The sequence below is a fragment of the Scomber japonicus genome, chromosome 17 (genome assembly GCF_027409825.1).
Source record: "Scomber japonicus isolate fScoJap1 chromosome 17, fScoJap1.pri, whole genome shotgun sequence".
NCBI lineage: Eukaryota > Metazoa > Chordata > Actinopteri > Scombriformes > Scombridae > Scomber > Scomber japonicus.
This window is the reverse complement of record NC_070594.1, coordinates 5,003,843-5,014,374: the sequence shown is the minus strand read 5'-3', so window position 1 is coordinate 5,014,374 and position 10,532 is coordinate 5,003,843. Positions and strand designations below refer to the sequence as shown.

The 10,532-nt window shown below is 37.8% G+C and overlaps 1 long non-coding RNA gene across 1 annotated transcript; it reads right to left on the bottom strand.

Moving 5' to 3' along the window:
- Positions 1-2,683: 2,683 nt before the first annotated feature.
- Positions 2,684-3,381, bottom strand: LOC128377616 (uncharacterized). Its single transcript, XR_008323328.1, has 4 exons — positions 3,308-3,381; positions 3,191-3,222; positions 3,049-3,105; positions 2,684-2,795 (listed from the first exon to the last, which is right to left on the bottom strand). It is a non-coding gene; the product is annotated as an uncharacterized LOC128377616 (long non-coding RNA).
- Positions 3,382-10,532: the final 7,151 nt, after the last annotated feature.

Genomic DNA, 10,532 nt, shown 5'->3' with positions numbered 1-10,532 from the left:
ATTGGAGTCTCATGGTGCAAAGTGGTGATACTGCAGCAGCTGGAAAGAAAGATGGTGACTTGGGGTTTGACCTGTTAGTTCCTCATTGTATCTTTGAAGTCAGTTTCTAAGAACTGAATGGGGAAGTGTTTTGCTGAGAATGTGGGTACAACAGCAGCAGAGCTCTGATATGACGACATGAACACTACAACCACACGAGGCTCACAGTCACAGACAGGCCAAACTTTATCAAGGCACCAGACAAAGAGAATACTTTCATCTCTGAAAATCACCAGTGAGACCCCAGCAGTATGTTTCTGATGATAACTGGTGTGCTTGCTGCTCTGTGTTTGTCCCAGAAGTGTGTACATGAATCAGTCATCACTAATAACCTACTTAGTGGTTACTTAGACCTTGTCTCTAGTCTTTGGACAGTAGTTGTGTGTGAGGCCACTGAGCATGTGCAGAAATGCAGTTGTGTTGACAGGACGTTGTTAGCTTGTTGGGCTACATATCACAAACTCTCCACTTTTTACAAATGTGATAAAAAACAAAGAGTTTCTTTGACTGTCTCAGTAAAATAAAGCTTATTTAATAATATTTTTGTATCTTACCTGTAAACTGAAGCCCCAGAATCAGAAATAAAAACATTTTAATCCATCTGAGTTCAACCATCGTGCTTCTCTGTCTTTCTCTCTGTCTTCTTCTCGCGCTCTCAGCTCTCAAAATGCAGAAATACACTATCTACTTCCTGTAATGAACAAAGTGTCTCCTCCTCTTTGTGGCTTCAGACTATTTCCCTCACTTGTAAGTTAACTTGTTTAGATGCAGCATATTGACTCTAAATGTGCACATTTTCGTGTTTTACGAGAAAGCTAGCTCTCACATCTGCAGTATCTTATATCTATATAAGATCTTATATTATAATCAGCCTAGAGTGAATGCATAAAGGATTAGACATTGTTGAAGTTAAAGGTGAATGTGTCCACCTACTCACCACTGAAACCACAACACACATCCTTTCTACTGCTGCATTTCAAAGTACTTCATCTTTTCTCACATCCTGTGCACAGGACACTATTTATATTTCATGATTTCCTTCTAAGTAAGAGGATATTTACTGTTGCAACCCAATATATGTATATAGGTTTATAGATCCTGTGAAGCTGGGATGTAATCATGGATCACAAGGTAAAGAAATATGTGTCTGCATTCAGAGCAGCCATATTAACCCATATTAAGATTCAACAAGTACACACTGTGTTTGGTACCAGGGTAAGTTTGTCACAATGACGTGTTTGATGTCCTAAAAATAAGAAGAGGAAGTTGAGCGTGTGAAGATCGATGCTCTCAACTGGCAGAGCCTTTACAGTAGTTTGTGTTGTAGAGACATTTAGTCTGTTTTATTCTGTTTTCTGTCAGGTGGTGAATTCACTGTAAGTTGACAGAGTTCATCCCATTTTCATCCAAACTGTCAAAACCTTTTTGATCAGCAATAACAGAAGCTACAGACAGTCAGAGGTCAGAGGTCACAGCAGCCTGACAAAGACTGAACACACTGAACATGTAGGATGGAGACCTGATTATGTGTCAGCAATATGTTTCTGCCTTTAAAACACAAACTGAGTCAATCTAATGCTGTAACAAGCAAACAACTGAATATTAAGACTCATACTGTGCACACTCCAGTCCCATGATGCATTTCTGTCAATGTTTGACCTCCTGAAAGGAAGGAGATGAGAACTGAGGAAGTTGAACATGTGAAGATTGTTATTTAAGATAAATGTTTGTAATGATGCAACTCTTCTTTTCTGTATATAGTGTTTATTAGAAAACAGTTAGGATTCATGGTGATGTTTGACACACATGAACAGACTGATGAAGAGTCAAACTTTGATGCAACATGGTGATGCTGTAGCTGCTGGAAAGAACAGATGAGATGATGTTTTGTTGATCTGACACCTTTTAGTTCCTCATTTTATCTTTGCAGTTAAATGTTCTGAGAAATGAGAGATGTGTGAAGTGTTTTGGTGAGAATGTGGAAACAACAGCAGCATGACACTGTTTGTACATGAAATAATCACAAAACACATTAAATTAAATGGTAAATATTTCTTTATTCGCATACTATGTTATTAACGGATGTAACAAAGAGAAGACTGTTACTGACATTCAAACCAAACACATGATGGACTCCTGATAAACATGTTAACAACAAAGATAAATGAAAGTTAAAATGATTTGTTCTGTATAATTAAACATGCAACTGAGCTGCAGCTACTGCAAATAGCTAAGAAAGTCTTAAAAGTCTACATTAAAGTCTAAGTTCTTCCACTTGAAGCAGATTTAAGGGAGTTAAATGAGTGAAAACATGAGAAAAGTTCAAGACATAATGCCGCAAAACACATTTAATAAAACTCACACTGTGCTTCTTAACTAGAGATAAAATCCAGATGTTAATATTCTTGTCAAACTAAAAAAGTGTCTCAGGACACAAAACATATGAACATTTCTTATTTACACTCCAGACAGCCTCCTTTGAACACGGTGCTACTAGTTAACTCACTACACCCCCTGCTGGACAAATAAAGATATTACAACAATAAATCCTGAAAATCATCATAAAAACAGTCAAAATCTCAAAGTGATGTTATGATTCTTTCTTTATGTAAAGAATTCAACTACTCATGTTAAAACTGAGAGGATATTAATGATATAACAGTCAGGGAGCCGTTTCTCTGGTGAGCTGATGTTGATGTGGAAGTGGTTGATCAGTTTTCATAGTTCACCGCACCATCATCTTCATCATTCATCTCCTGTGAAAAACAACACAAAGAAACACAAAGTCTGACACACTCACACTGAAAACTAACAAATCACAACCCCACTTCTTTCACCTTTAGGTTTCTACATTCAACACCATCAGAAATCATCTCACATATACAAATAAATGAATTTGAAAGAGCCTCAAACTCCCGGATTTTCCTCCCAGCTGACTGTTGAAGTTTTAAAACTGAACACAGGTCACAGTGGAGTCAGCAGACCCTGAAAGCACCATCAGATATTTACCTGACTGGCTGCTGGACCTGAACGCCTCGCTGTTCTGCTTCTTACCGAGTAAGAAACCTGCACAAACACAAACAGTGAGACATTCACAGTCCTGCATTACAGTAACATGGACGTAATTAGTTGATTTTATACATCAACTCACAGTGTGGTCATCAGGTGGTCTCTGGTTCCCTGCTAAACAAATCAGAGGAACATTTCAGCTCTAAACTTACAGTTTGTGTTAATCAGACTGAACAAAGGTTGGTGAACATTTTCTCACCTCCAGCTCTGAAGTGACGAATAGCAACAACAGTGATGAGAACAGCAACAACAGTGATGAGGACGAATTCAACCACACGCATCACCAACATTGTGTAGATCAGAGCAGAACAATCTGTATGAACTGTGGAGTATAGAAGAGTTTTAGAAGAAATGAGCTGAAACTTTTTTTCTCTTTTCCAATAAACATTCAACAGCTTTTGGCAAATTTAAAATATTTTAAGGAGCAGGTCTGTGTTTTTTTTGGCCAAAATTTTACTTCACATATTTTCACATATGAGAAAAACCTTCCAAAAAATATTTTTCTTTCCACCTGACAAAACACTGTCTCAGTTCGTCTGATTTAGTTTCTACATATTTATAAATCTGCTCATTTCCAAACAGTGCTGCTATGTTTCCTGAAGCACTGAAGAGTCAGGGAGTACTGTTTAGTTACAACAATAAGAAATAAAAACAGGAAAATGAGAGTAAATGTATGTGTGTGTGTGTGTGTGTGTGTGTGTGTGTGTGTGTGTGTGTGTGTGTGTGTGTGTGTGTGTTTGTGTGTGTGTGTGTGTGTGTGAGGGGGACGTTGGCCTCAGCATCTGTGCATCGATACATAAAAACTGAATGGAACAAACAAATCAGACAAAGTGCATGAAGAAAAATCAATAACTTTTCAAAGATGAACAGTTTTTTTTCAGGTGCTATTCCATAACTTGGTTCCCCTAAATCTGAACAAAAACCATATTTATGCAGCTTTTCCAGTAAAATATGATGGCTGACTGTATCAAATGCTTCCAAAATATCTATAAAAATGCTACAAATAAATTAATTATCATCAAGTGCAGAGGTCACTTTGTCTGTCAGGTGAAGCAGAAACATATACGTGGAGTGATGTTTCCAGAAACCATGCTGGTGCTTGTAAAGAATTGAGTTAGAGTCTAAATGAAAAAGAATCCTTTTATATATCATTTTTGTCTCATATTATTCAAAAACATGGCTGTTACATTAATCCTGATCCGTTCACACATTTTCACAAAGCAAAGTGACTTTATCTCCATCTCTAACCTTAAAGGAGGAATGTTGAATAAATAGAACTGAATTAAATAGAAATATGATGGTTGTGTTAATAGTCAGTGTGAGGATCATTTAAGATACATCAGAACTTTTTAAATGGGTCTCATCTTCGGTTTTCAGTTCATCACAATTCATCAATTTAATTTAGCAGACACTTTTATCTAAAGTGACGTACATCTGAGATCTGATACAACACAAGCAGAGATCTAGTCAAGAGAGAACAACTAGTAAGTGCCATGAAGCTAAGTTTGAGTCCAGTAGGACGTTGGTACCAACAGACATGAACACAATGAATAGAGAGTTTAGAGGAAGTTTGTTTTGTTTCAGTCCATCAAGCTGTTTGAGTTTCTGTAAGTAAGTGTCAGGAATCTGAATGTGATGTGAGCAGCAGCTGGTCAGCAGTGGAGGGATAGAAACACAGCTGTTTACACATGTTTTGAGGCCAGCAGTGGTTAAATACATTAAATCAAATGTTGAATACATATAAATGACTTTACTGCTTACCTTCTGATGTTTCTGTTGATCGTGTTGTTTCAGGTTTTGATGTTGTTGCAACCACACCTGACACATTAAATTAAAACCAACAAACTTTAAAATAATGAAATAAAAACACATCGTTCTACATTTAAAGTACATCAAATAAACAAATGTAGTTTGTTATATTTCTTATTAGAATAAAGTGATTTTAAACAGCTGGTCATCTTCTCACCTGGTTTCTTTCCTGATAACTGAGAACTGAAGTTATACAGCTGCACTTCATTACTGTTGAGATCTGTGACTTTACACTGCAAATACTGATAATTTGATGTGTAAATAAAATTAGAAGTTGGCAAGACTGCAGTGACTGAGCAGGTAGAGCGTGATGTCTGTGTGTTTCTGGTATTTATATTCCAGTCTACTCCGTTAAACAGCCACCTCACTGTGTGTCTGCACGTATCATATATCGACACAGAGCAGCTTAACGTCACGTTATCATTGTCCTTATGTTCAGTCACTGGTGAAGATGGAGATATTGTGAGAGAAAGACAACAAGAGTAAAATTAACTTCATCACTGTAATCATAATTATTGTAATGTTTCAGTATATTGTTCTAACAAGACAGTTTGATCTGAAAAACATTATGATGTAAATACTCACTGCTAACAACAGACAGATCAACGTGAGAGTCTTCATATTGTTGTCCTGATCTGTCGAACTGTCTGCAGGTGTAATGACCAGCATCCTTAACTGTGACCTTCTTTATAACCAGAGAACAGTCCGCTGTAACACTCAGTCTGTCTGATTTAGCTTTGGCATTTTCACCAATCTGCCCAAGTCTAATCAGCTCTACTACTGGTGTGTTCCTTGAATCACTGAAGAACCAGTCAGTGCTGTCACATTTATCCTGATCAGTCATCACATTTTCACAGGACAAAGTGGCTTCATCTCCATCTCTGACAGTGATGTAGAGGGAAGTTTGTCCAGTTATTGCTGTTGAGAATTTGAGACAGAAATGTGATAAATGAACTAAAAATAAGAATATGACTGTAGTGTGAATGTTAAAATTATTATTATTATTATTATAATATAATTCACTTAGTATACATTTTTGTATTTTATGAGAAAGCTAGCTCACATCTGCAGTATCTTTATATAATCTCACATATTTATATAAGATCTTATATTATAATCAGCTAAGAGTAAGTACATAAAGGATTAGATATTGTAGTAGTTAATGTTGAATGTCTCCACCCACTCACCACCAAGACCACAACACACTTCCTTTCTACTGCTGCATTTCAAAGTGCTTCATGTTTATAACCATGACCTCATCATGTGACACTTCTCTGTGCACAGGACCAGTATGACCAGTAAGACAAATGATTCCCCATTAAAAATGACTTTTTCTGTGTTTCCCACTGTAATGTCTGATTATTAAAAAGTATAAAATATGTGTTGAAACAGAATTAGGATTCAGTAGTGACAGGATTCATGATGATGTTTGACACACATGAACAGACAGACGAAGAGTCAATCAGATAAGATGGTTTATCAGAGGGCTGAGACCTGTTAGTTCCTCATTGTATCTTTGAAGTCAGTTTCTAAGAACTGAAGTGGAAGTGTTTCGATGAGATCGTGGGAACAACAGCAGCAGAGGTCTGCTGGTTTTAGCCTCTAAGATGGCCCAATAAACACCAAAACCACACGAGGCTCACAGTCACAGAAAAGGACTGAGGACAATGAATGTGTGAAGATTGTTGATTACAAAAAAGGAACTAGTCTTTTTTTTTTTAAAGACATCATTGAGTAGAAAACAGACAGAATTGGAGTCTCGCGGTGCAAAGTGGTGATACTGCAGCAGCTGGAAAGAAAGATGGTGACTAGGGGTTTGACCTGTTAGTTCCTCATTGTATCTTTGAAGTCAGTTTCTAAGAACTGAGGTGGAAGTGTTTCGATGAGAATGTGGAAACAACAGCAGCAGAGGTCTGCTAGTTTTAGCCTCAACACCAAAACCACACGAGGCTCACAGTCACAGAGAAGGACTGAGGGCGTTAAATGTGTGAAGATTATTGATTATGAAGAGAGAACTAGTCTTTTTTTAAGACATCATCGAGAAAACAGACAAAATAGCGTAAAGACAGAATTGGACTCTAGTGTTGCAGCATGGTGATACTGCAGCAGCTGGAAAGAACACAGATCAGATGGTGTATTAGTGGTCTGAGACCTGTTAGTTTCTCTTTATACCTTTGAGGTCAGTTATTCTGAGAACTGAGGGGAAGTGTTTTGGTGAGAATGTGGGTACAACAGCAGCAGAGCTCTGATATGACGACATGAACACTACAACCACACGAAGCTCACAGTCACAGACAGGCCAAACTTTATCAAGGCACCAGACAAAGAGAATACTTTCATCTCTGAAAATCACCAGTGAGACCCCAGCAGTATGTTTCTGATGATAACTGGTGTGCTTGCTGCTCTGTGTTTGTCCCAGAAGTGTGTACATGAATCAGTCATCACTAATAACCTACTTAGTGGTTACTTAGACCTTGTCTCTAGTCTTTGGACAGTAGTTGTGTGTGAGGCCACTGAGCATGTGCAGAAATGCAGTTGTGTTGACAGGACGTTGTTAGCTTGTTGAGCTACATATCACAACCTCTCCACTTTTTACAAATGTGATAAAAAACAAACAGCTTATTTCACTGTCTCAGTAAAATAAAGATTATTAAATAAGATTTTTGTATCTTACCTCTAAACTGAAGCCCCAGAATCAGAAATGAAAACATTTTAATCCATCTGAGTTCAACCATCGTGCTTCTCTGTCTTTCTCTCTGTCTTCTTCTCACGCTCTCAGCTCCCAAAATGCAGAAACACACTATCTACTTCCTGTAATGAGCAAAGTGTCTCCTCCCATCTTTCTTAAGTTATCAAACTTGTAACTTTTTGTAGGTGGAGCATATTAGCTTCCCTTTTATTTATATTCACAGTTTATGCATTTTACAAGCAAGCATCTGTGATATCTTGTATAATCTTATATATCAATATAATATCTATAAACATACAGGATTAGATATCAGAGGAGTTCAGGGTCAATGTTTCCAGAGACTCACCACCAAGACCACAACATACTTCCTTTCCACTGCTGCATATCAAAGTATTTCATGTAATACTTTTAAAATGTGAAAACATTGTGCACAAGACATGACTGCAACATCTGATGAGCATAAACTAGTTTATGTTGTGTTTTTGCAAATATGAGACATTCATAAATGTAAATGTAAATAAACTCAATGTTAAATACAAGAGGGTTGATGCAGTTGACAGTGAATGTCTCTGCTAACCTACAAACCAAAACCACAACACTCCTCCTCTCCGCTGTGGTGTTTAAGTGTCAAGGTACTTCCTATAATCAGAAGCTATATTTATGTTATTCTTTTGAAGACACTAAATTACAGCTGGTTAAATCCTGTTTGACGCCACACATGAACACAGAAGTGAGTTAAACTCCTCCTACCAGAATCTGATGTGGGGCAACATAAAGTTACTGAGAACAAAATGATGTAGTAATATTTTAGTGGTTCCTTATTCCAGCTAAATATGCTTTTCTAAAGAACTAAGACAGAAGTGTTTACACCTACATGTGGTTACAACATCAGTTGAACTGTGGAGGTTTTATCCTCTAATGATGATCAAGTTTGCATCATAAAGCTCCTGGAAACAAACACTTTATGAACACATAAGAGAAACAGTTGCTCTTTGAGCTCATGCCTACATGTTTGGGGTCACTCTCTTAATTGAACATTAGTATAAACTGAGTAGAGACTTACAGTAGTTCAGGCAGGTACATATAAGTTATATAAGAGTCATATAATTTGATCCATACGGTGGCACTATCTCTGTCTCTGTCTCTATCTCTATCTCTGTCTTTATCTCTGTCTCTCTCTCTGTGAATGAATGAATGACTTAGAGGGCGTGGCCAGGGAAAGTGTTGAAGACGGGCACCGGTGATTTCAACAGCCTACTCAGTCTGATAGAGTACATTTATTCAGATTTTCAGCATATCTAACTGAATATAAGAAACTTAATGAAACACACATCATCTGTGGATGGTGAGGGCTCCGCGCTGCACAGTGCTGAACTGTGGGACGCAGCAGTCTGCACAGAAAGCTCCTCTCAGTATTAGTGCTTCTTCATATAACACGTTAACATCCAAACAAGGGCACGACGTTGTAAAGAAAGAAACACGTGAATGGGAATTTTGATGCGGGGCGTATATGAGGATTACACAGATTAAATATCTCTACAACATGTTGTAGAGACATTTAGTCTGTTGTATTCTGTTTTCTGTCAGGTGTTGAATTCACTGTAAGTTGACAGAGTTCATCCCATTTTCATCCAAACTGTCCAAAGCTTTTTGATCAGCAATAACAGAAGCTACAGACAGTCAAAGGTCAGAGGTCACAGCAGCCTGACAAAGACTGAACACACTGAACATGTAGGATGGAGACCTGATTATGTGTCAGCAATATGTTTCTGCCTTTAAAACACAAACTGAGTCAATCTAATGCTCTAACAAGCAAACAACTGAATATTAAGACTCATACTGTGCACACTCCAGTCCCATGATGCATTTCACTCTCAGCTCTCAAAATGCAGAAATACACTATCCACTTCCTATTATGAGCAAAGTGCCTCCTCTTCTTTGTGTCACACAGTATCTCATATCTATATAAGATATTATATTATAATCAGCCAAGAGTAAATGCATAAAGGAATGTAGACGTTAATGTAACGTTGAATGTGTCCGTCCACTCACCACTGAAACCACAACACACTTCCTTTCTACTGCTGCATTTCAAAGTACTTCATGTTTATAACCATGACCTCATCATGTGACATTTCTCTGTGCACAGGACCAGTATGACCAGTAAGACAAATGATTCCCCTTTAAAAATTACTTTTTCTGTAGATCCCTGATATTGGTTAAGACACATAACTGTAATGTCTGATAATTAAAAAGTATAAAATATGTGTTGAAACAGAATTAGGATTCAGTAGTGACAGGATTCATGGTGATGTTTGACACACATGAACAGACAGATGAAGAGTCAATCAGATAAGATGGTGTATCAGAGGTCTGAGACCTGTTAGTTCCTCATTGTATCTTTGAAGTCAGTTTCTAAGAATTGAGGTGGAAGTGTTTCGATGACAACATGGAAACAACAGCAGCAGAGGTCTGCTGGTTTTAACCTCTAACGATGGCCCAATAAACACCAAAACCACACGAGGCTCACAGTCACAGAAAAGGACTGAGGAGGTTGAATGTGTGAAGATTATTAATCATGAAAAAGCAACTAGTCTTTTTTTTAAGATAGCATGGAGTAGAAAACGGACATAATTGGAGTCTCACGGTGCAAAGTGGTGATACTGCAGCAGCTGGAAAGAAAGATGGTGACTAGGGGTTTGAAGTGTTAGTTCCTCATTTTATCGTTGAAGTCAGTTTCTGAGAACTGAATGGGGCAGCAGAGCTCCGATATGACGACATGAACACTACAACCACACGAGGCTCACAGTCACAGACAGGCCAAACTTTATCAAGGCACCAGCAAAGAGAATACTTTCATCTCTGAAAATCACCAGTGAGACCCCAGCAGTATGTTTCTGATGATAACTGGTGTGCTTGCTGCTCT